We start from the raw sequence: 25,347 nt of genomic DNA on the forward strand, positions 1-25,347 counted from the left end.
TTTTGCTGTAAAAAAAAAAAAATAGTGTCTCTCTGATTTTTCAGACACAAATATATCTGTTGGAAATAGTCTGGTGTAGGCCCGAGAAATACAAGTGTGGATTTGCAGTTCCACGGTACAAACCTCTGTATTATCCACTTTTGGGCCATCTAAAAAAAACAGTTTGAGTGTGTCGCTCACTGTTCAGCCGCAAATATATATATATTTTAAAAAGCCTGGTATACACCAGTAAATTATTACTGTGGTTTTGATGTTCCACGGTAAAACATCTCTATTATCCTGTTTTTGGCATTTTTTGCTGTATAAAAATAATAATAGTGTCTCCCTGATTTTTCAGACACAAATATATCTGTTGAAAATAGTCTGGTGTAGGCCAGAGAGACAGAAGTGTGCTTTTGCTGTTCCACGGTAAAAAATCTCTATTATCCTGCTTTTTGCATTTTTTGCTGTAAAAAAAAAAAAAAATAGTGTATCCCTGATTTTTCAGACACAAATATATCTGTTGAAAATAGTCTGGTGTAGGCCCGAGAAATACAAGTGTGGATTTACAGTTCCATGGTACAAACCTCTGTATTATCCATTTTGGGCCATTTGTATCTAAAAATAACAGTTTGAGTGTGTCGCTCACTGTTCAGCCGCAAAAATATATATATTTTAAAAAGCCTGGTATACACCAATAAATTATTACTGTGGTTTTGATGTTTCACGGTAAAACATCTCTATTATCCTGTTTTTGGCATTTTTTGCTGTATAAAAATAATAATAGTGTCTCTCTGATTTTTCAGACACAAATATATCTGTTGAAAATAGGCTGGTGTAGGCCAGAGAGACAGAAGTGTGCTTTTGCTGTTCCACGGTAAAAAATCTGTATTATCCTGCTTTTTGCATTTTTTGCTGTAAAAAAAAAAAATAAATAGTGTCTCCCTGATTTTTCAGACACAAATATATCTGTTGAAAATAGTCTGGTGTAGGTCAGAGAAATACAAGTGTGGTTTTGCAGTTCCACGGTACAAACCTCTGTATTATCCACCTTTGGGCCATTTTTATCTAAAAAAAACTTTTTGAGTGTGTCGCTCACTGTTCAGCCGCAAATATATATATATTTTAAAAAGCCTGGTATACACCAGAAAATTATTACTGTGGTTTTGATGTTCCACGGTAAAACCTCTCTATTATCCTGTTTTTGGCATTTTTTGCTGTATAAAAATAATAATAGTGTCTCCCTGATTTTTCAGACCCAAATATATCTGTTGAAAATAGTCTGGTGTAGGCCAGAGATACAGAAGTGTGCTTTTGCTATTCCACGGTAAAAAATCTCTATTATCCTGCTTTTTGCATTTTTTGCTGTAAAAAAAAAAAAAATAGTGTCTCCCTGATTTTTCAGACACAAATATATCTGTTGAAAATAGTCTGGTGTAGGCCCGAGAAATACAAGTGTGGTTTTGCAGTTCCACGGTACAAACCTCTGTATTATCCACTTTTGGGCCATTTGTATCTAAAAAAAACAGTTTGAGTGTGTCGCTCACTGTTCAGCCACAAATATATATATATTTTAAAAAGCCTCGTATACACCAGTAAATTATTACTGTGGTTTTGAAGCTCCACGGTAAAACATCTCTATTATCCTGTTTTTGGCATTTTTTGCTGTATAAAAATAATAATAGTGTCTCCCTGATTTTTCAGACACAAATATATCTGTTGAAAATAGTCTGGTGTAGGCCAGAGAGACAGAAGTGTGCTTTTGCTGTTCCACTGTAAAAAATCTGTATTATCCTGCTTTTTGCATTTTTTGCTGTAAAAAAAAAAAAATAGTGTCTCCCTGATTTTTCAGACAGAAATATATCTGTTGGAAATAGTCTGGTGTAGGCCTCGTGAAATACAAGTGTGGATTTGCACTTCCACGGTACAAACCTCTGTATTATCCACTTTTGTGCCATTTGTATCTAAAAAAAACAGTTTGGGTGTGTCGCTCACTGTTCAGCCACAAATATATATATATTTTAAAAAGCCTGGTATACACCAGTAAATTATTACTGTGGTTTTGATGTTCCACAGTAAAACATCTCTATTATCCTGTTTTTGGCATTTTTTGCTGTATAAAAATAATAATAGTGTCTCCCTGATTTTTCAGACACAAATATATCTGTTGAAAATAGTCTGGTGTAGGCCAGAGAGACAGAAGTGTGCTTTTGCTGTTCCACGGTAAAAAATCTGTATTATCCTGCTTTTTGCATTTTTTGCTGTAAAAAAAAAAAAAAAATAGTGTCTCCCTGATTTTTCAGACACAAATATATCTGTTGAAAATAGTCTGGTGTAGGCCCGAGAAATACAAGTGTGGTTTTGCAGTTCCACGGTACAAACCTCTGTATTATCCACTTTTGGGCCATTTGTATCTAAAAAAAACAGTTTGAGTGTGTCGCTCACTGTTCAGCCGCAAATATATATATATTTTAAAAAGCCTGGTATACACCAGTAAATTATTACTGTGGTTTTGATGTTCCACGGTAAAACATCTCTATTATCCTGTTTTTGGCATTTTTTGCTGTATAAAAATATTAATAGTGTCTCCATGATTTTTCAGACACAAATATATCTGTTGAAAATAGTCTGGTGTAGGCCAGAGAGACAGAAGTGTGCTTTTGCTGTTCCACAGTAAAAAATCTGTATTATCCTGCTTTTTGCATTTATTGCTGTAAAAAAAAAAAAAATAGTGTATCCCTGATTTTTCAGACACAAATATATCTGTTGAAAATAGTCTGGTGTAGGTCAGAGAAATACAAGTGTGGTTTTGCAGTTCCACGGTACAAACCTCTGTATTATCCACCTTTGGGCCATTTGTATCTAAAAAAAACTTTTTGAGTGTGTCGCTCACTGTTCAGCCGCAAATATATATATATTTTAAAAAGCCTGGTATACACCAGTAAATTATTACTGTGGTTTTGATGTTCCACGGTAAAACCTCTCTATTATCCTGTTTTTGGCATTTTTTGCTGTATAAAAATAATAATAGTGTCTCCCTGATTTTTCAGACCCAAATATATCTGTTGAAAATAGTCTGGTGTAGGCCAGAGATACAGAAGTGTGCTTTTGCTATTCCACGGTAAAAAATCTCTATTATCCTGCTTTTTGCATTTTTTGCTGTAAAAAAAAAAAAAATAGTGTCTCCCTGATTTTTCAGACACAAATATATCTGTTGAAAATAGTCTGGTGTAGGCCCGAGAAATACAAGTGTGGTTTTGCAGTTCCACGGTACAAACCTCTGTATTATCCACTTTTGGGCCATTTGTATCTAAAAAAAACAGTTTGAGTGTGTCGCTCACTGTTCAGCCACAAATATATATATATTTTAAAAAGCCTCGTATACACCAGTAAATTATTACTGTGGTTTTGAAGCTCCACGGTAAAACATCTCTATTATCCTGTTTTTGGCATTTTTTGCTGTATAAAAATAATAATAGTGTCTCCCTGATTTTTCAGACACAAATATATCTGTTGAAAATAGTCTGGTGTAGGCCAGAGAGACAGAAGTGTGCTTTTGCTGTTCCACTGTAAAAAATCTGTATTATCCTGCTTTTTGCATTTTTTGCTGTAAAAAAAAAAAAATAGTGTCTCCCTGATTTTTCAGACACAAATATATCTGTTGGAAATAGTCTGGTGTAGGCCTCGTGAAATACAAGTGTGGATTTGCACTTCCACGGTACAAACCTCTGTATTATCCACTTTTGTGCCATTTGTATCTAAAAAAAACAGTTTGGGTGTGTCGCTCACTGTTCAGCCACAAATATATATATATTTTAAAAAGCCTGGTATACACCAGTAAATTATTACTGTGGTTTTGATGTTCCACAGTAAAACATCTCTATTATCCTGTTTTTGGCATTTTTTGCTGTATAAAAATAATAATAGTGTCTCCCTGATTTTTCAGACACAAATATATCTGTTGAAAATAGTCTGGTGTAGGCCAGAGAGACAGAAGTGTGCTTTTGCTGTTCCACGGTAAAAAATCTGTATTATCCTGCTTTTTGCATTTTTTGCTGTAAAAAAAAAAAAAAAAATAGTGTCTCCCTGATTTTTCAGACACAAATATATCTGTTGAAAATAGTCTGGTGTAGGCCCGAGAAATACAATTGTGGTTTTGCAGTTCCACGGTACAAACCTCTGTATTATCCACTTTTGGGCCATTTGTATCTAAAAAAAACAGTTTGCGTGTGTCGCTCACTGTTCAGCCGCAAATATATATATATTTTAAAAAGCCTGGTATGCACCAGTAAATTATTACTGTGGTTTTGATGCTCCACGGTAAAACATCTCTATTATCCTGTTTTTGGCAATTTTTGCTGTATAAAAATAATAATAGTGTCTCCCTGATATTTCAGACACAAATATATCTGTTGAAAATAGTCTGGTGTAGGACAGAGAGACAGAAGTGTGCTTTTGCTGTTCCACAGTAAAAAATCTCTATTATCCTGCTTTTTGCATTTTTTGCTGTAAAAAAAAAAAATAGTGTCTCCCTGATTCAGACACAAATATATCTGTTGGAAATAGTCTGGTGTAGGCCCGAGAAATACAAGTGTGGATTAGCAGTTCCATGGTACAAACCTCTGTATTATCCACTTTTGGGCCATTTGTATCTAAAAAAATCAGTTTGAGTGTGTCGCTCACTGTTCAGCCGCAAATTTATATATATTTTAAAAAGCCTGGTATACACCAGTAAATTATTACTGTGGTTTTGATGTTCCACGGTAAAACATCTCTATTATCCTGTTTTTGGCATTTTTTCCTGTATAAAAATATTAATAGTGTCTCCCTGATTTTTCAGACACAAATATATCTGTTGAAAATAGTCTGGTGTAGGCCAGAGAGACAGAAGTGTGCTTTTGCTGTTCCACAGTAAAAAATCTCTATTATCCTGCTTTTTGCATTTTTTGCTGTAAAAAAAAAAAAAAATAGTGTATCCCTGATTTTTCAGACACAAATATATCTGTTGAAAATAGTCTGGTGTAGGCCCGAGAAATACAAGTGTGGATTTACAGTTCCACGGTACAAACCTCTGTATTATCCACTTTTGGGCCATTTGTATCTAAAAATAACAGTTTGAGTGTGTCGCTCACTGTTCAGCCGCAAATATATATATATTTTAAAAAGCCTGGTATACACCAGTAAATTATTACTGTGGTTTTGATGTTCCACGGTAAAACATCTCTATTATCCTGTTTTTGGCATTTTTTGCTGTATAAAAATATTAATAGTGTCTCCCTGATTTTTCAGACACAAATATATCTGTTGAAAATAGTCTGGTGTAGGCCAGAGAGACAGAAGTGTGCTTTTGCTGTTCCACAGTAAAAAATCTGTATTATCCTGCTTTTTGCATTTTTTGCTGTAAGTAAAAAAAAAAAATAGTGTCTCCCTGATTTTTCAGACACAAATATATCTGTTGAAAATAGTCTGGTGTAGGCCCGAGAAATACAAGTGTGGTTTTGCAGTTCCACGGTACAAACCTCTGTATTATCCACTTTTGGGCCATTTGTATCTAAAAAAAACAGTTTGAGTGTGTCGCTCACTGTTCAGCCACAAATATATATATATTTTAAAAAGCCTGGTATACACCAGTAAATTATTACTGTGGTTTTGATGCTCCACGGTAAAACATCTCTATTATCCTGTTTTTGGCATTTTTTGCTGTATAAAAATAATAATAGTGTCTCCCTGATTTTCAGACACAAATATATCTGTTGAAAATAGTCTGGTGTAGGCCAGAGAGACAGAAGTGTGCTTTTGCTGTTCCACGGTAAAAAATCTCTATTATCCTACTTTTTGCATTCTTTGCTGTAAAAAAAAAAAAATAGTGTCTCCCTGATTTTTCAGACACAAATATATCTGTTGAAAATAGTCTGGTGTAGGCCCGAGAAATTCAAGTGTGGTTTTGCAGTTCCACGGTACAAACCTCTGTATTATCCACTTTTGGGCCATTTGTATCTAAAAAAAACAGTTTGAGTGTGTCGCTCACTGTTCAGCCGCAAATATATATATATTTTAAAAAGCCTGGTATACACCAGTAAATTATAACTGTGGTTTTGCTGTTTCACGGTAAAAAATCTCTATTATTCAGGTTTTGGTAGTTTTTTCCGTAAAGAAAAACAGTAGTGTCTCCTGACTGTTGTGACACAAAAATATATCTGTTGAAAATAGTCTTGTGTAGGCCCGACATCCCAGTGTGGTTTCGTAGTTCCACGGGTCAAATCGCTGTACTATCCAGTTTTGGGCCTTTGGTATCTAAAAAAAAAGCAGTTTGAGTGTGTCGCTCACTGTTCAGCCGCAAATATCTCTATTTAAAAAAGTGTGGTATACCCCAGTGAACAATAACTGTGGTTTTCCTCTTCCACGGTTCTAATCTATTCTTTATTACCCTTTTTCCATTGATAGTGCAAGTGTAAGCTATTTTACTTCATTTACAATGGGCAAGGCGCGTGGCAAGTGACGTGGAAGTGGACGTTCTGGTGATGGTTCGTGCAGAGGACGGGGCCGTGGCCAAGGTGAAAATGTGCCACAACCAACAGCCACATCTTCTCGCTCCCACTTCTTGACCGAATTACTAGGGAAGCACAGAACAACACCAGTATTGAGAACTGATCAGTGTGAACCAATTTATAATAATCAGTTTATTAATTGGATAGCAGGCAATACTTCCAGTTACCTGGGCACCACCACCTCCGGTCTGTCTTCCACACGGTCAACTCTTAGTAGCCGTGAGTCTCGACCGCATACTCCTCCTCACCCTGATGCTCCTTCCTCCCACCATGCCGAGTGTCGTCAGACAGCAAGTGATCCCACACTTGGACACTCTGAAGAGCTGTTCACTGGTCCATTTCCATATTTGGGCCCCTCGCCTGATACACTTGAAGTGGTGGAAGAGGAGATCCCATGTTGCGATGCCCAAATATTTGAACAGACACGGCCACAGGAAGTCGACGTTGTCAATCTGTCACAAGAGGAGGACGATGAAGAGACACAATTGCCAGGAAGTGAGGAGGAGGATCGTGGTGCGCAAGTGGAAGAGGAGGAGGTGGTGGATGATCTAGTAACTGACCCAACGTGGAAGGAGGACATGCAGAGTGAGGCCAGCAGCACACAGGGGGAGGGAGGCAGAGTACCCCAACAGGCAGGAAGAAGCAGTGTGGTGGCCGCAGACAGAAGGCAGGCAACCGTTCCCCGTAACACCAACACGTGGGACGTTGCCAGTACAAGCGGTAGGTCTTCCAGAGTCTGGAATTTTTTTAAAGACTCTGCTGATAACCCCAAAAAGGCCATATGTTCCACCTGCCATGCTAGCATCAGCAGGGGTGACAAAACTACCAGCCTGACCACCACCAGCATTATCAGGCACATGCCAGCAAAGCACCTGACTTTGTGGGGCGAAACCCAGGGTCCACGACCAGTGTCAGCGGGTGTCACCACTGCTTCTTCCACTGTTGTGCGTGCAATAGAACCCCCTGTTGTGTGTGCAAGGCAATCCCCTGTCCATACTGCATGTAAAGATGCCCCCTCCTCTCAGTCTTCACTGGTTATGGCAGTTTCTCAAGAAACAGCATCAACGTCCACGTCCACGTCCCACCGCAGCGTTCAATTGTCCATATCCCAGACCTTTGAACGAAAGCGGAAATTCGCAGCTAACGCACCACAGGCCACAGTCCTAAATTCGCACATTTCACGACTGCTTGCATTGGAAATGCTGCCTTTTAGGCTGGTGGAGACGGAATCCTTCCGCAATCTTATGGCGGTGGCCGTTCCTCGGTACTCGGTCCCCAGCCGACACTATTTTGCCCGGTGTGCCATCCCCGCACTACACAAGCACCTGTCCCAAAGCATCTGCCGTGCGCTCAACAACGCATTTACTGGGAGAGTCCACCTGACATCGGACACGTGGACAAGTGCTTGTGGCCAGGGACGGTACATCTCTCTGACGGCACACTGGGTAAACATAGTGGAAGCCGGGACCCAGTCGGACCTTGGGACGGAACACATCCTCCCCACACCGAGGATTGCGGGCCTTATGTCAGTCAGAGTTGCCCCCACAGTGTACAGCTCCTGCGCATCCTCTTCCTCATGTTCAGCCTCCATCTCAGATATCACCACATCAGTTACAAGCTGGAAGCACTGCAGTACTGCCTCCGCCAAGCGGCAACAGGCTGTGCTGAAACTCATAAGCTTGGGTGATAAACCTCACACTGCTTGTGAGTTGTGGACAGCTGTGAAAGAGCAGGCAGATCTGTGGCTGAGACCACTGAACCTACATCCCGGCATGGTCGTGTGTGACAATGGCCATAACCTGGTGGCGGCTCTGAGGCGAGGTGAGATCACACACGTACCATGCCTGGCTCATGTGCTTAACCTCGTGGTTCAGCGGTTTCTTAAATCGTACCCCGAGTTGCCAGATCTGCTCGTGAAAGTACGCCGCCTGTCAGCTCATTTTCGCAAGTCGGCTACAGCTTCCGCCGCCCTTGCTGTGTTGCAGCAGCGTTTGCAGCTTCCGGCACACCGACTGGTGTGTGATGTCCCCACACGTTGGAACTCTACCCTCCACATGTTGCAAAGGATTTGTGAGCAGAAGAGAGCAGTTGTGGAGTACCAGCTGCAACAAGGCCGTCGATATTCAGGTCAGACTCCACACATAAGACCTCAGGAGTGGACCTGGATGTCTGACATATGTACCATCCTGACAAACTTTGAGGAGGCCACCAAGATGGTGAGTGGCGATGACGCCATCATTAGTGTCAGCATCCCACTTGTCTGTCTTTTGCAACGCTCTCTGCAGAGAATTAAAGAGGAGGCATTGCAGCCAGAGTATGATGAGATGGATCAAGAAGCCGTAGCGGGCGATTACACACAGCCCAGCCTCATCTCATCCCAACGTGCATTGGGGGACAATGAGGGAGAGGAGGAGGAGGAAGAACAGGAGCTGCTATCATGCGTTGTAGACGGTAGTACCTGTACAAGTGTCATACCGTCGGTTCAGCGTGGGTGGCCTGAGGACAGGGGGGAGGAGGAAGAGGAGGAGGAGAGCATGGTGAGTCGTCATTTTGGTGAGGACAAGGAAATCTTGCCCGTTACCAGTCTGGCACGCATGGCTGACTTTATGTTACGCTGCCTTAACCGTGACCCTCGCGTTGTCAAAATGTTGGGTGACAGTCATTACTGGTTGGTGACACTTGTAGACCCCCGCTACAAGGAGAACTTTCACTCTCTTATTCCTGAGGTGGAGAGGTCTACAAAAATGGGGCAATACCAGAAGGCCCTTGCTGCAGAACTCTTAAAAAAATTCCCATCTGAACACGCTAGCGGCAGAGGTCACAGTTCGTTGCCCAACCAAGGCGTACAGGCGAGAGAGATGCAACTCCAATCCAGCAGAGGCAGGGGAACACTGTCAACATTCTGGGACAGTTTTCTGACACCCGCCCAGCTTACAGGCCCTGAGGCGCGGGGTACTCTCACAAGGAGTGGAAAGTTTCAAAAGATGGTGAGGGAGTACCTTGCCGATCGTACCAGCGTCCTCCGTGATTCCTCTGTGCCTTTTAATTATTGGGTATCCAAGCTGGACACTTGGAATGAACTTGCTCTGTACGCCTTGGAGGTCCTGGCCTGCCCTGCCGCTAGCGTGTTATCGGAGCGTGTTTTTAGTGCCGCTGGGGGAATTATAACTGATAAGCGCACTCGCCTGTCAACTGACAATGCTGACAAGCTGACCCTTATCAAAATGAACAACGGCTGGATTGGGCCAGACTTCTCATCACCACCAAATGACAGCAGAGTAACATAAAGTCAAATCCACTGTGTTATTTCGGGAGGTGTATTCACATGCACCGCTTCACACCCACACATGGGTATACGCTTCCTCGTTTCGGCTGTTTAATCTTCTTCTCCTTATCCTCAGCCTGCACCACCACTATACCACCAGGGTGCCAGCATTTCAAGTTCCTCCGTCCTAATTTTTGGCAGCTTTTGCTGGGAAAGCATAAGCAAATACCATGGGACACCCACTCCCCAATAATGGGACTTATGTTTGTAATATGCTGTACTGCATGGCTCTTGTAAGGGGCATTGCAAGTTGCTCCATCCTAATTTTTGGCATCTTTTGCTGGGAAAGCATAAGCAAATACTATGGGAGACCCACTCCCCAATAATGGGACTTATGTTTGTAATATGCTGTACTGCATGGCTCTTGTAAGGGGCATTGCAAGTTGCTCCGTCCTAATTTTTGGCAGCTTTTGCTGGGAAAGCATAAGCAAATACTATGAGAGACCCACTCCCCAATAATGGGACTTATGTTTGTAATATGCTGTACTGCATGGCTCTTGTAAGGAGCATTGCAAGTTGCTCCGTCCTAATTTTTGGCAGCTTTTGCTGGGAAAGCATAAGCAAATACTATGGGAGACCCACTCCCCAATAATGGGACTTATGTTTGTAATATGCTGTACTGCATGGCTCTTGTAAGAGGCATTGCAAGTTGCTCCGTCCTAATTTTTGGCAGCTTTTGCTTGCAAGGCATAAGCAAATACTATGGGACACCCACTCCCCAATAATGGGACTTATGTTTGTAATATGCTGTACTGCATGTGACGCGCCCCCTGGGCCGTGTGTACACGTGTGTGGGATACCCGGTGCCGGGTCTCTGGGGTCTGTAGTCTCCGTGGCGGTGACCCGGTCCCGTGGCTCAGGCTGGTCAAACCAGTGGCAATCTTTCTTAGGTTTTGAGGTTAATTGTCCGACTGCGCCACCCGTGGATTGCGGTCAGGGAGTACTACGAGGCAGACCGCTGAGGCTGGTGTTGTGTGCGCAGCATAAAATGGGATAACTCCCCTCGGGAGGAGTATAGCCTCAGGGCAGTGAGTGTGGATGATGGGGGTGATGGTGCACGAGCGCAGCAGGAATGACTCAGAGTCTTTGCAGTGCAGTTCAGGGTCTTTACTGATGATTATAAGGTAGACCCTCCCGGGAGTACTGGCTAGCATAAGAGGCCTGGTCAGTCTGTGAGCAAGCAGGAATTCCCCTGGCCAGATGGAGTTGTAGGCCTCCCCGTCTGTCTGCACTCTTCCTGGCTACCTTGCTGTAAGCGGGTAGAAGTAGCCCACATCCCTGAGTGTACCGTGTAGTGCTCACCCGTATGGCTGGTGACTTGGGGCCTTCTGTTAGCCTCCGCTCCACGACGGCGGTGCTGGTCCCTTGCTTGTGACTGAGCCTCCGGGCTTCTATGGCCAGAGGACCTGAAATCCCCTGCCGGCTGGATTCTGCTGCTGGATATATAAGTCCTCACAGCCTCGGACTGCTGTGTCCGGTTCCTATTGTCTTCTGCCAGGGCGAGCTCTGCTCAGCTTCCAGCCCCTCATCTTTAGCTCCTAGCTCCTGCAGAGCTCCTTGCTGTTACTTTCCCTTGCTCTCACTCTGACTCTGACTGTTCTCTGTTCTCTGAATCACTCAACCCCACCCCAGATCCAGTTTATAAGGGCAGAATTCTCCCCTCCCAGGACTGGGGCAGGAGGATGTTGCATGTTTAAGGGATCCTGACCAGGAAACCTCCCACTTGCTCTCCGACGTAATCTCTATTACTGTGGTGACCAGACCCCTGGGGTGCCACACATGGCTCTTGTAAGGGGCATTGCAGTACCTCATAATTTTTGGAAAGCATTCCATTCACTGCTTAGGCCAACAGTGCACAGGAGACCCAGTTGCTATAAATGGAAAAAAAGGTTTAGTTAACGCCCTCTGACCTCCATGTCATTTCCAAGGGGCATTGGAGTGCCTCGAAATTTTTGGTAGGCATTGCACTCACTGTATGCCCTATAACTGTGTAGCCGAACCGCTCCTTTTGTTACAGAAACATATCCTACAAGACATATCTGGTTGACTGGCCTGATATTGATGTGAATGGTCCCTGTTCCTCCTGCTCTTTCTCCTTTGCCACTACCTCATCCATCATTTATCACCTGAAGCTTTGTTTTAACGGGAGTCATAGAACTTGGATAGTAGCAGGAAAACATCCAGCAATCCTCGGAGGAGGTAGGATATGCGCCAAAACGCTGACCTCCTCAGGCCTAGCCGCTACTACATACATGCGCTTGCATTACAACAAAACAAAGCAGATGCTAACTTCTATCATCCTCATCATGCTCCTCACCTTGGCACTCTCAACTCCCCTGATGGAGAAGCCAGGGCCCACCGGAGGAGTCTGATAGTCCGGTGGGCTCGGCCAATGCTGCCCTAAAGCAGGCCAGGCTAAGAAAAGTGTGGGAAAGGTTACCGGTACAAATAGGGGTGGCTGGGGACCGAGTATGGACACCCAGCCACCCCCTGGAGGCTGGGGAGCAAGCGGGGACACCCGGCCACCAGGCGGCTGGGGACTGAGTATGGATACCAGGCCGCCGACACAGCCATGGCGTGGTGGCCAGATTCCGCCTCCACATGCCTAAAAGGCCCAATTTAAAGTGCAAGCAAGCAAGCAGTTTGGTATTGCAGCCTGGGGGTGGGTGGGTGGCAGGCTGCATACTTGCGCTTGCATTGCAAGGAATAGGAGAGGTACAATTGAACACTGCCCTGGGACAAGGACTTGAATGGGGATAGTTGCAAGTCTGCAACGAGAGGTGCAAGGTGGGAGGCATCTTCGCATGTACCATGAACAGGGGTTTGGCATGCACACACTACAGCGGAATAGGCTCTCCATCACACTAAATGCACTGGGGAGGGCACAGGTAATGTTTTGGTATACGCGCTTAATCTTATGTATAAGGCACACCAGGACAAATAGGGGCGGCTGGGAACTGAGTATGGATACCTCGCTGCCGAAGCAGCCATGAGGTAGTGGCCAGCTTCGGCTTCCGCTAAACTAAAAGGCCCCATTTCAAGTGCAAGCTAGCAGTATGAATTGCAATCAGGGGGTGGGTGGGTGGCAGGCTGCACACTTACACTTGCATTAAAAGAAAACATAGCAGATGCTAACTTCTGTCATCATCATCATGCTCCTCACCTTGGCACTCTCAACTCCACCGATGGAGAAGTCAGGGCCCACCGGAGGAGTCTGGTTCTCTGGTGGGCTCGTCCAATGCTGCCTAAAGCAGGTCGGGCTAAGAAAAGTGTGTGGGGGGATGTTCCAAGGAGAAATGGGGGCGGCTGGGGACCGTTTATGGACACCCGACTGCCCCCAGGCGGCTGGGGTCCGTGTGGACACTCGGCCGTGGGGCGGCTGGGGACTGAGTATGGACACCTGGCTGCCGGGCGGCTGGGGACTGAGTATGGATTCCAGGCCGCCAACACAGCCATGACGTGGTGGCCAGATTCCGCCTCCACATGCCTAAAAGGCCCAATTTCAAGTTCAAGCAAGCAAGCAGTATGGTATTGCAGCCTGGGGGTGGGTGGGTGGCAGGCTGCATACTTGCGCTTGTATTGCAAGGAATGGGGGAGGTACAATTGAACACTGCCCTGGGACTAGAACTTGCATGGGGATAGTTGCAAGTCTGCATCTTCTGATGCGGCAAGGATCACTTATGATGGGCACACTTTTAGACAGTGACCTGGGAGTCAGAGATGCTTCCAGGGGTGTTCCCCATGCTGTTCCCATGTCTTTTCAGCACTTTATGCATGTGTAACACAGCACATGGCCAGATAAGCTTGTAAAATGTTAAAATGACATTTCCCGGTGAATGCATTTGTCATAGTTGAAAGCAATGCAAAAGTGCAAAAACGCATAAAAAATTCTACTTGTGAACACAGCCGAAGGTGTGGAGGAGTATTTTTGTTTTTGGTCATTTATTTTAACTTATACACAAGTCTTTTCCCTGGAAAGGATGTTCCTTAACATATTTCACAGGAAAAAAGTTTCACTTTCGTTTTATTGTGAGCCTGTAAAAGTGGCTTAATACCTCTGACCACGTTGTTGACAGCAGTGACCTGGGGGTCAGAAATGCTTCCTGGGGCGATCCCCATGCTGTCCCCATGTCATTTGAGCACTGTCACTATCGTTTTGGGCACTTGTTAGGCTTTTAAAAGACTGCCGGTGGTGCCACTGCAAAAATGCTCGAGTCTCCCATAGACTAACATTGGGCTCGTTGCTCGGGTCGAGCACCCGAGTATCACGGCGAGCTCGGCCCGAGCTTCGAGTACCCGAGCATTTTAGTGCTCGCTCAACACTAATGCCTACCCCATTTCACATATTGAGGAATCCTTCACAGCCTTAAAGTCAGCTGTTTTCTTCTCAACATTGGACCTGACCAGCAGGTATTGGCAAGTATCTGCGACCCCAGAAGATTGAGAGAAAGCAGCCTTCACAACACCTATGGGCCTGTTTGAATTCAATTTCATGCCATTTGGACTGTTCAATGCCACAGAAACTTTCCAAAGGCTAATGGAATACTGCCTAGGTTACAAGAACTTTGAGATGGTCCTGATTTATCTGAATAATATGATCGTATTTTCCAGAACCTATGAAGAACACCTTGAGCACATGTCAGATGTCTTCAAGACTCTTGCCAGCTAAGGCCTGAAAGTCAAACCCTCCTAGTGTCACCTATTAAAACCCAGAGTGCAGTATCTAGGCCACACAGTGAGTGCTGAAGGAGTGGTTCCAGATCCTGAATAGATCGTCATTGTCTACAATTGGTCTGTCCCTACTACTGTTCAAGAAGTCAGAAGTTTTAAGGATACTACCCCCGCTTCATCAAAAATTTCACCCAGGTTGCTGCACCCCTGCAAGAGCTGTTGAGAGGTCATTCTGTACCCCAGACAAGAAAGAGTCAATTGATCACCTAGACTGAGGAACTAGATGGCTCCTTCAATCTAGTGAAGAAAATATTGACAGAGGCTCCTTTCCAGGCTTACCATGACTACACCTGTGTGTTTCACCTTGATACTATTGCTAGCAAGAAAGGACTAGGTGCTATCCTTGCACAAGTCCAAGATGGTAAGAAGAAGGTAACTGCCTATGTGAGTCATTTCCTCAGACCAACAGAGAAAAATCCAGAGAACTACAGTTCTTTCAAACTTGAGTTCCTCCATTGGTATTAGCAGTGACAGAGAAGTTCATATACTACTTGGTGGCTACTCCTTTTATAGCTTTCACAGACAACAACACATTGTCACATCTGAACACAGCCCGACTGAGAGCCCTAGTACAGAGATAGGCATCACGACTGGCACATTATCAATTCACTATCAAATACCGAGCAGGAAAATCTAATATGAATGCTGATGCATTTTCCCGGCTTCCTACTTGTAAAGAGCCTGAAGGTGAAGAATGGGAAGAAGTGGAAATGCCATATTTCCACTAATTATCTGTAAAGTAAGGACCCATGTGTTGAGGCAAAATGTTCAGCCTTTATCTAACCAGCAAGTGGAACAGTTGCAAACTGGCAGAGTCCAATGGATCCAAATCCAGGATAGGAGCAGAGTTCTGAATATTCTAAGGAACATCCTCACCTCAAGTAATGGGCTCCATATAGACCAGGGAAGCTACAGAAACATTGAGCTGAAAAGACTCTTGAGACAGAGGAAATGGCTATTCTCTAAAAGAGGCCTGCTGGTTCGAAGAAGCATTGACACAACTACCTGTGACCGAGTAATACAGTTTGTCATACCAAGGCAAAATGCCAGCATTGTCTTTGAAGCCTATCATGACCAATCTGGACATTTTGGTTGCCACAAGACTGAGGCCAACATTCAAAAGAGATTCTATTGGATCGTGATGAGAAGTGACATAAAAAATGTTGGCATGAATGTACCACTTGTACCTTGAGACGTGGAGAAAGCTCTGACCAGAAAGCACCACTCGACCCAATAGTCACTCACAAGCCATTGAAGTTGGTTACATTGAATCATGCGAAACTACAGCCTAGTTCAGCTGGAGTCTCCTCTGCCCTGACTATTATCGACCACTAAACAAAATTAGCTGCGGCAGTGCAAGTCAAAGACCTTGCAGCGAAAACAACAGCCAAAATCTTCGGGAGGACTTTTGTACAACATTATGGATATCCAGAAAAGATCCTAACTGAGGTGCTTCATTTGAATCTGAATTATTCCAAGAACTGTTTACCCTCTATGGCTGTAAGAAAGTGCGAATAACTACGTATCATCCACAGTGTAACGGTCTGTGTGAGCGAATGAACCAGACTTTTAATTGACATGTTACGTGCAATACCTCCTCAGCAGAGAACTAATGGCCAAATCTACTGCCAGAATTTGTCTACCTCTACAATAACTATGTCCATTGTTCCGCCAGGTATACAATTTAATCCCTGATGTTTGGTCAACAAGGAAGACTACCAGAAGATGTTGACTTGGAGGTGCAAGTTTCAGAGACAGTCTACCCTCTACCACACACTGATTGGGTCACAAAGCATCAGCGACAACTAGAAGAAGCTGATGTCATTGTGGAAGAGAGAATGAAAGTTGTTCATCAGAGACAAGAAGAGAACCACAACTTGAATATCAAAGCAAAACCCCTGACACTCGAAGATCGAGTCTGGCTTAAGAAGAATCATCGCACCAGCAAACTAGATGAGAAGTGGAAGACTTTTCCATACATCGTTTAAGATATCCCTCTGCCTGGAGTAGAAATCTACAAGATCTCTACAGAGAATGAAGAGACAACCAAGTTGGCACACCATAGCCAGCTGAAGTTTTGCCTGAGAGATAACGTCCGAGATCAGAAATGACAGTGGAGCTGACATTGCCAACCATCCAAAAGATGACTTCAGGGCTGATTCAACGAAGAATCCTGTAGCGAGTGTTGTTCAAGATGAGATAACCCCTGACAAAAGGTCAAAGACAGCTCCAGGATGTATTGGTAATATGTTTCCTGCTAGATGGCCATTTGGTCCTTGTTTGCAGTGGCCCATCCCACAACCTGATAACCCACAATATTAACTTGTTGATTCCCAGCCACTCCTCACTGAATGTATTGACTCTGAATCCCTTGAGAATGAGCCCCCATCAGGTATCACAAGTGACTCATTGAAAAGATCAGAGAGGGCGACCAAGGGCCGTGTGCCGGTAAGGCTATGTGCCCACGATGCAGAAATGCTCTGGATTTTTTCCTGAGCATCTCTGCATCTCCCTGGCAGAAAAAAAGCATGCGGATTGTAAATGCATTTTTCCTGCCAGGGACAAGCGGATGTGAAGCGTTCTTCACATGCATTTCCACATGCGGGTTGACAAGCGCTTTCCAAGCGACTTTTTATACATGTTGTCCTACTCCAAGCTGCATAGGCTTGAGAGCCAACTACCAATTAAGTAAATCTGGTGATGTGCATGTCTGTAATGAGGAGGGGTGTTGACTAATGACATCAACACCCTATATAAGGTGTGCTTAATTATTAGGCAACTTCCTTTCCTTTGGCAAAATGGGTCAGAAGAGAGATTTGACGGGCTCTGAAAAGTCCAAAATTGTGAGATGTCATGCAGAGGGATGCAGCAGTCTTGAAATTTCCAAACATTTGAAGCTTGATCACCGAACAATCAAGCATTTCATGGCAAATAGCCAACAGGGTCGCAAGAAGCGTGTTGGCCAAAAAAGACGCAACATAACTGCCCATGAATTGAGGAAAATCAAGCGTGAAGCTGCCAAGATGCTATTCGCCACCAGTTTTGCCATATTTCAGAGCCGCAATGTTACTGGAGTATCAAAAAGCACAAGGTGTGTAATACTCAGGGACATGGCCAAGGTAAGGAAGGCTGAACATAAGATAAAATGTCAAGAATGGGCCAAGAAATATCTTAAGACTGATTTTTCAAATGTTTTATGGACTGATGAAATGAGAGTGACTCTTGATGGGCCAGATGGATGGGCCAGAGGCTGAATCAGTAAATGGCAGAGAGCTCCACTCTGACTCAGACGCCAGCAAGGTGGAGGTGGGGTACTGGTATGGGCTGGTATCATCAAAGATGAACTTGTGGGACCTTTTCAGGTTGAGGATGGAGTGAAGCTCAACTCCCAGACCTACTGCCAGTTTCTGGAAGACAACTTCTTCAAGCAGTGGTACAGGAAGAAGTCCGTATCGTTCAAGAAAAACATGATTTTCATGCAGGACAATGCTCCATCACATGCATCCAACTACTCCACAGCGTTGCTGGACAGTAAAGGTCTAAAAGAAGAAAAAATAATGACATGGCCCCCTTGTTCACCTGATCTGAACCCCATAGAGAACCTGTGGTCCATCATAAAATGTGAGATCTACAGGGAGGGAAAACTGTACACCTCTCGGAACAGTGTCTGGGAGGCTGTGGTGGCTGCTGCACACAATGCTGATCGAAAACAGATCAAGCAACTGACAGAATCTATGGATGGAAGGCTGTTGAGTGTCATCATAAAGAAAGGTGGCTATATTGATCACTATTTTTTTTGTTTCTTGTTTTTGCACGTCAGAAATGTTTATTTCTAAATTTTGTGCACTGATATTGATTTACCTGGTGAAAATAAACAAGTGAGATGGAATTATATTTGGTTTTTATTAAGTTGCCTAATAATTCTGCACAGTAATAGTTACATGCACAAACAGATATCCTCCTAAGATAGGCAAATCTAAAAAAACCTCACTCCAACTTTCAAAAATATTAAGCTTGGAGTCTTTTGGGTTGATTGAGAGCACAGTTGTTGATCAATAATAAAAATAATCCTCTAAAATACAACTTGTCTAATAATTCTCCACACAGTGTATAAATCCATGCAAATGGCATGGATTTATATAGTGTGACCTTAAAGAATGGTAAAAAATAAAAAAATAAATCTATACTTACCTTCTGATGGCCCCCGGAGTCTTGATTCCATCCGTCCTGGCATGCCGGCAGCTCGCGGTACACTGAAGGACCTGCCATCACATGACTAAATGACGTCAGTGCAGGTCCTTCAGTCCACCACGATCTGCCAGCAAGCGAAGACAAGCACACCGCGGGCCATCAGAAGGTAAGTATCATATTTATTTTTTATTTATTTATTTTTTTTACAGGTTCTATAGTACCCGGGTCCGGAGGAGAGTCTCCTCTCCTCCAGGCCCGGGTACCATCCGCACATTGAAACGCATGGAATGCGCATCTACAGATGCAGTGATGCGTAATCCATGCGTTCCAATGCAAGTCAATGGCGTCGAAAATGCAGCGCTTCCGCAAAATAATTGGTAGTGCTGCTTTTTTTTCCGCAGTGATAATCCGCAGCGGAAATTTTCGCAGCATAAATTTTCGCAGCATGTGCACAGCACATGTGGATTATCACTGGGGAACATGGCAGGCCTTCTACCATGCGTTTTTTAAGCGTTTCTGCAGCGAAATTGCCGCTGAAAAAAATGCTTAAAAAACGCATCGTGAGCACACAGTCTAAGATACCTTGAATGAGTGAGTTAATCTTTTACTCTATGTACTTTAATTGGGACTATTAAAAGAGAAAATAGCCCACTACAAGAGACTGTGATACAACAGCCCCATGTTCTTAATTTCTCTCATTTTATGCAATGCTCAAGTTCCGTGCCTTCAAAGACTTTTAAATGATGTTATACTTGTTCCATGCTACAGCATTTAAACAGAGACTTATGGCCTCATGATGTTTCACTGTTTGCATTTTATGCGTGTTTCTCTGAAAGGTTATCCTAAACCACAGAAGTTCCAGATGTATTGGGACATGCATATTTTAAAGTGCCCCAAAGTTGTTGTGCCTTTAAGATGTAGCAGAGCTAGAAGCTACCTTATTATGTTTGCACTATGTTAATACTTTCCCTTACAGGTAATGTACAAGAAGATTCAATACATAGATGTAGTTTAAATATGCACAAAGTGATGTACTTATTATGTTCTGCTATTAGGAGGTTGTTAAGAGTTGACAAATCAGCCCTGCTTTCCATGTATGGCCACAAGGTCACAAGGTTAAACCACATGACCAGGTCCTGGGCTTAGCAGTGAAGGAGACATTTTGTGCACGAGAGTAGTTGGCCTGCGAAAGCTAAAGGAGCAGGTAAGGGAGAGGTCATTACTCCTGTCTATGAGAGACCACAGCCTCAGTTTCAGACAGCTGTGTGATAAAGAATGTGCATATAGGCAGATGTTGAAGCTCAGAAATCTCTACTTCATTTATATATCTTCATTATTATACTGGAAAGTAACTGTGCTTGCTGCATTGGAATTGAATCTCTGTTCAATCATCATTTATCTGGATGTACCTGTGTATTCAAGCAACAAGTAAGAGTTATCAACAGCCCCTCTGGCCTCCCTGTTTTCTGGACTATTTGGAGTGCAACACATTACATAACACTACCAGAAAGCAGAGGTTAATTTTCTTTGTCACTGCTGTGGCAGAGTGGTAATTTCCGCACAAAACATGGCATAGTGCATGATAGTTGCACAATGTGTGAAGCAGCACTATTATGCAGAGATGTGAACGTCATTGCAGAATAGAATTGGGACCATACGGACGTTTTTAGTTTAGCAGTACTGAAGTAGTTAGTTAAATGTCTACAACTGTTAATTTTCCAGTGAGTTCAGATCTAATGTAATGACTTTGGTATTCCTATGGTTAGAATGTGTGGTACGAGTGTAATCTGATTTTCTTGTACATAATTTTTTTCACCTTTTTCATTCTGATAGTGGAAATTGGATCGCACTTAGATGTCATCCGAGTGCAGTCCGATTTTTTCATGTACCAATTGACATGCATTACAGATTTTGACCAGACCCTTGGATCAAAATCAGACATGCATCCGATATTTTCTGCTGACCATTTGATACGATGATAAAATCACACATGTGAATGGCCCCATAGACTATCACTGGTACTGGTACTGGTGAAAAACACAGATAGCACTCATATGCAAATGAGACCTGAATGAGACCTTACATTTAGTTATTTAGTTTTCACTCACACATTGATGTTACACGCACATGTTTTGTCCCTTATTTTCACTGATACCACATGCACTCATTATAATCTAAGGTGCTATTCACATCTCCGTGCATTTTCATGGACCGTGTAACAATGCAAAACTTGTGGAGAATTGTCCCATTTTTCTACGGTCTTACAGATGATGAATGCCAATACAAGTTTATGGAAAACACGTACAGCACATGCATAGCATCTGTGTGCCATTTGTATCCTTTCCATATTTAACATTACAAAGAATAAGAGAGGCTTTGTAATTTATTTATCCATCCTTGAAAAACACACATGACACACTGATGGTAAAAATAAACAAATGAATGACACAGTGAAGACACACGGATCTAAAACACTGATGACATCAGTACTACTTTTTGTGTAACTGAAAAATACTGATGTGTGAATTTAGCCTTAGACAAAGAACAGTTGAATCAGAACTAAACTATAAGATGAAAAAAACTTCTCATGTCCATCTGGACCTCCCCCAATTAAGGAGGCTGTATATATTATATTTTATAGTCTGGTTACCTGTTGATATTTTCTTTTGATATATTGAACATTTTATTATCTTGTATATATTTTATATTCTATTGCATGTATTTTGTGTTATCACATCAGTAAACAATTGTGTGTGAATCTATTTAATGTTACTTCTTCCAATTCATAATAAACCACCAATTAAAAAAACAAGCAATCAATCATACATCTGCATCGTAAAGAAAGTTTTCAATTGGGTTAAGGTCAGGAGACTGACCAGGCCACTCCAACACCTTGACTTTTTCCCTATTGAACCAGGCCTTGGTTTTCTTGGCTGTGTGCTTTGGGTCGTTGTCTTGTTGGAAGATGAAATTACGACCCATCTTAAGATCCTTGATGGAGGAGCTGAGGTTCTTGGCCAAAATCTCCAGGTAGGCCGTGCTATCCATCTTCCCATGGATGCGGACCAGATGGCCAGGCCCCTTGGCAGAGAAACAGCCCCACAGCATGATGCTGCCACCACCATGCTTGACTGTAGGGATGGTATTCTTGGGGTCGTATGCAGTGCCATCCTGTCTCCAAACGTCACGTGTGTGGTTGGCACCAAAGATCTCGATCTTGGTCTCATCAGACCATAGAACCTTGAACCAGTCTGTCTCAGAGTCCTCCAAGTGATCATGATCAAACTGTAGACGAGCCTTGACATGACGCTTTGAAAGTAAAGGTACCTTACGGGCTCGTCTGGAACGGAGACCATTGCGGTGGAGTACGTTACTTATGGTATTGACTGAAACCAATGTCCCCACTGCCATGAGATCTTCCCGGAGCTCCTTCCTTGTTGTCCTTGGGTTAGCCTTGACTCTTCGGACAAGCCTGGCCTCGGCAAGGGAGGACACTTTCAAAGGCTGTCCTGGCCGTGGAAGGCTAACAGTAGTTCCATAAGCCTTCCACTTACGAATGATGCTCCCAACAGTGGAGACAGGTAGGCCCAACTCCTTGGAAAGGGTTTTGTACCCCTTGCCAGCCTTGTGACCCTCCACGATCTTGTCTCTGATGGCCTTGGAATGCTCCTTTGTCTTTCCCATGTTGACCATGTCTGAGTGCTGTTCACAAGTTTGGGGAGGGTCTCAAATAGTCAGAAAAGGCTGGCAAAAGAGATCTTTAATCCACACATGTGAAGCTCATTATTCTTGGTGCCTGAACTACTTCTTAATACTTTAGGGGGACCAAACAGAATTCTTGTGGTTTGAGGGGTTGAATAATAAATGACACTCTGAATTAACTTTTTACGTTTTAAAAAACAAAAAAACAAAAACAAAATTTGCTGCAGTGCATTTCCCACTTCCAGGCTGATCTACAGTACAAATGTCACAATGCCAAGTTAATTCCGCATGTGTCAACCAGCTAAATCTGCAGGGGGTTGAATACTACTTGTAGGCACTGTATATATATATATATATATATATATATATATATATATATATATACATAGTGTATATATATATATATATATATATATATATATATATATATATATATATACACTGCTGAAAAAATAAAGGGAACACTCAAATATCACATCCTAGATCTGAATGAATGAAATATTCTCATTGAATACTTTGCTCTGTACAAAGTTGAATGTGCTGACAACAAAATCACACAAAAATCATCAATGGAAATCAAATTTTCAAATTTATTAAACAATGGAGGCCTGGATTTGGAGTCATCCCCAAAATTAAAGGGAAAAACACACTTTGTTGTAATGTCCTTAAAAGAAGTCAAAATGAGGCTCAGTATTGTGTGTGGCCTTCACGTGCCTGTATGACCTCCCTACAATGCCTGGGCATGCTCCTGATGAGGTTTCAGATAGTCTCCTGTGGGATCTCCTCCCAGACCTGGACTAAAGCATCCGCCAACTCCTGGACAGTCTGTGGTGCAACGTGACACTGGTGGATGGAGCGAGACATGATGTCCCAGATGTGCTCAATCGGATTCAGGTCTAGGGAACGGGCGGGCCAGTCCATAGCTTCAATGCCTTCATCTTGCAGGTACTGCTGACACACTCCAGCCACATGAGGTCTGGCATTGTCCTGCAGTAGGTGGAACCCAGGGCCAACTGCACCAGCATATGGTCTCACAAGGGGTCTGAGGATCTCATCTCAGTACCTAATGGCAGTCAGGCTACCTCTAGCAAGCACATGGAGGGCTGTGCGGCCCTCCAAAGAAATGCCACCCCACACCATTACTGACCCACTGCCAAACCGGTCATGCTGAAGGATGTTGCAGGTAGCAGATCGCCCTCCACGGCGTCTCCAGACTCTGTCACCTCTGTCACATGTGGTCAGTGTGAATGTGCCTTCATCTGTGAAGAGCACAGGGCACCAGTGGCGACTTTGCCAATCCTGGTGTTCTGTGGCAAATTCCAGGCGTCCTGCACGATGTTCGACTGTGAGCACAACCCTCATCTGTGGATGTCGGGCCTTCATACCACCCTTATGGAGTCGGTTTCTAACCGTTTGTGCAGACACATGCACATTTGTGGCCTGCTGGAGGTCATTTTGCAGGGCTCTGGCAGTGCTCCTCCTGTTCCTCCTTGCACAAAGGCGGAGGTAGCGGTCCTGCTGCTGGGTTGTTGCCCTCCTACGGCCCCCTCCATGTCTCTTGGCCTGTCTCCTGGTAGCGCCTCCAGCCTCTGGACACTACGCTGACAGAAACAGCAAACCTTCTTGCCACATCTCTCATCCTGGATGAGCTTCACTAACTGTGCAACTTCTGTGGGTTGTAAAGTCCGTCTCATGCTACCACGAGTGTGAAAGCACAACCAACATTCAAAAGTGACCAAAACATCAGCCAGAAAGCATTGGTACTGAGATGTGGTCTGTGGTCCCCACCTGCAGAACCACTCTTTTATTGAGTATGTCTTGCTAATTGCCAATAATTTCCATCTATTGTCTATTCCATTTGCACAACAGCATGTGAAATTGATTGTCAATCAGTGTTGCTTCCTAAGTGGACAGTTTGATTTCTCAGAAGTTTGATTCACTTGGAGTTATATTCTGCTGTATAAGTGTTCCCTTTATTTTTTTGAGCAGTGTATATATACTGTATTTACATAGAGATATTTTGACTGCAATACGTTCTGAAGGGTCACATGGGATCTGGATTGCAGGTCTCACAACCTATTTAGTTAAATAGTTGAACGGAAGATTATTTTTTCAATGATTTTAATAACAACATGCTATTTAAAGTGTACCTCCAGTTATTGTGAAAAATGTATAGTGCCGGAGCCTGTACTATTTTTGTTTTTCTAATTTACTTTTTTTAAGCAATTTTTGCCCTCAAAGCATTTTTTTTCTATAATTAAATAAAAAGCCCTCACATTAAATGTTGAGAAGTTGTTTATGTATTATTTAGTGTGGTTGACAGCAAAGGTTAAATGTCTGACATTTTAGAATTATGCCCATTTGCTTGTTTACTGTAAGCAAAAATTCTGCTACAGAGATAACATTTTCTGCATTCATCTGCTTAATTTACATGTTATTGATTTAATTTTTTGGTCTTTGCTTTAAGGTGGGATTTAAAGATCAAGGCACTGATGAGTAAATGAGGAAATTATTGTTTCTGAACACTGTTTCTAAGAACTCCCTCCTTCCAAATATATTAGTTAAGAAACATTTTCCATCTGTCAACATTACATGTGAAGGAGGGTATATTGAACATCAGTGGTACAATGTTGGCACCAATGTCAAAGTAATGCAATTAAAGATACTTTGTTACAACAGGTTGGCATGCTGGGCAAGCCAAATGCTCACACACTCTTCCTCATTTTCCATTTGGTATCACAAACCTTGCACCATCTGGTTGTTAAACGCAAGTTTTCCTGATGCAACTGTTATTAATAAAGATACATTAATTGCCATATATTGGATTTACATACTGTAGATGCTCTACATGATTTAACAGGATAGAACTGA

Source organism: Phyllobates terribilis, unplaced genomic scaffold (genome assembly GCF_046119375.1).
Source record: "Phyllobates terribilis strain yellow unplaced genomic scaffold, ASM4611937v1 Scaffold_2__4_contigs__length_985480577, whole genome shotgun sequence".
Lineage (NCBI taxonomy): Eukaryota > Metazoa > Chordata > Amphibia > Anura > Dendrobatidae > Phyllobates > Phyllobates terribilis.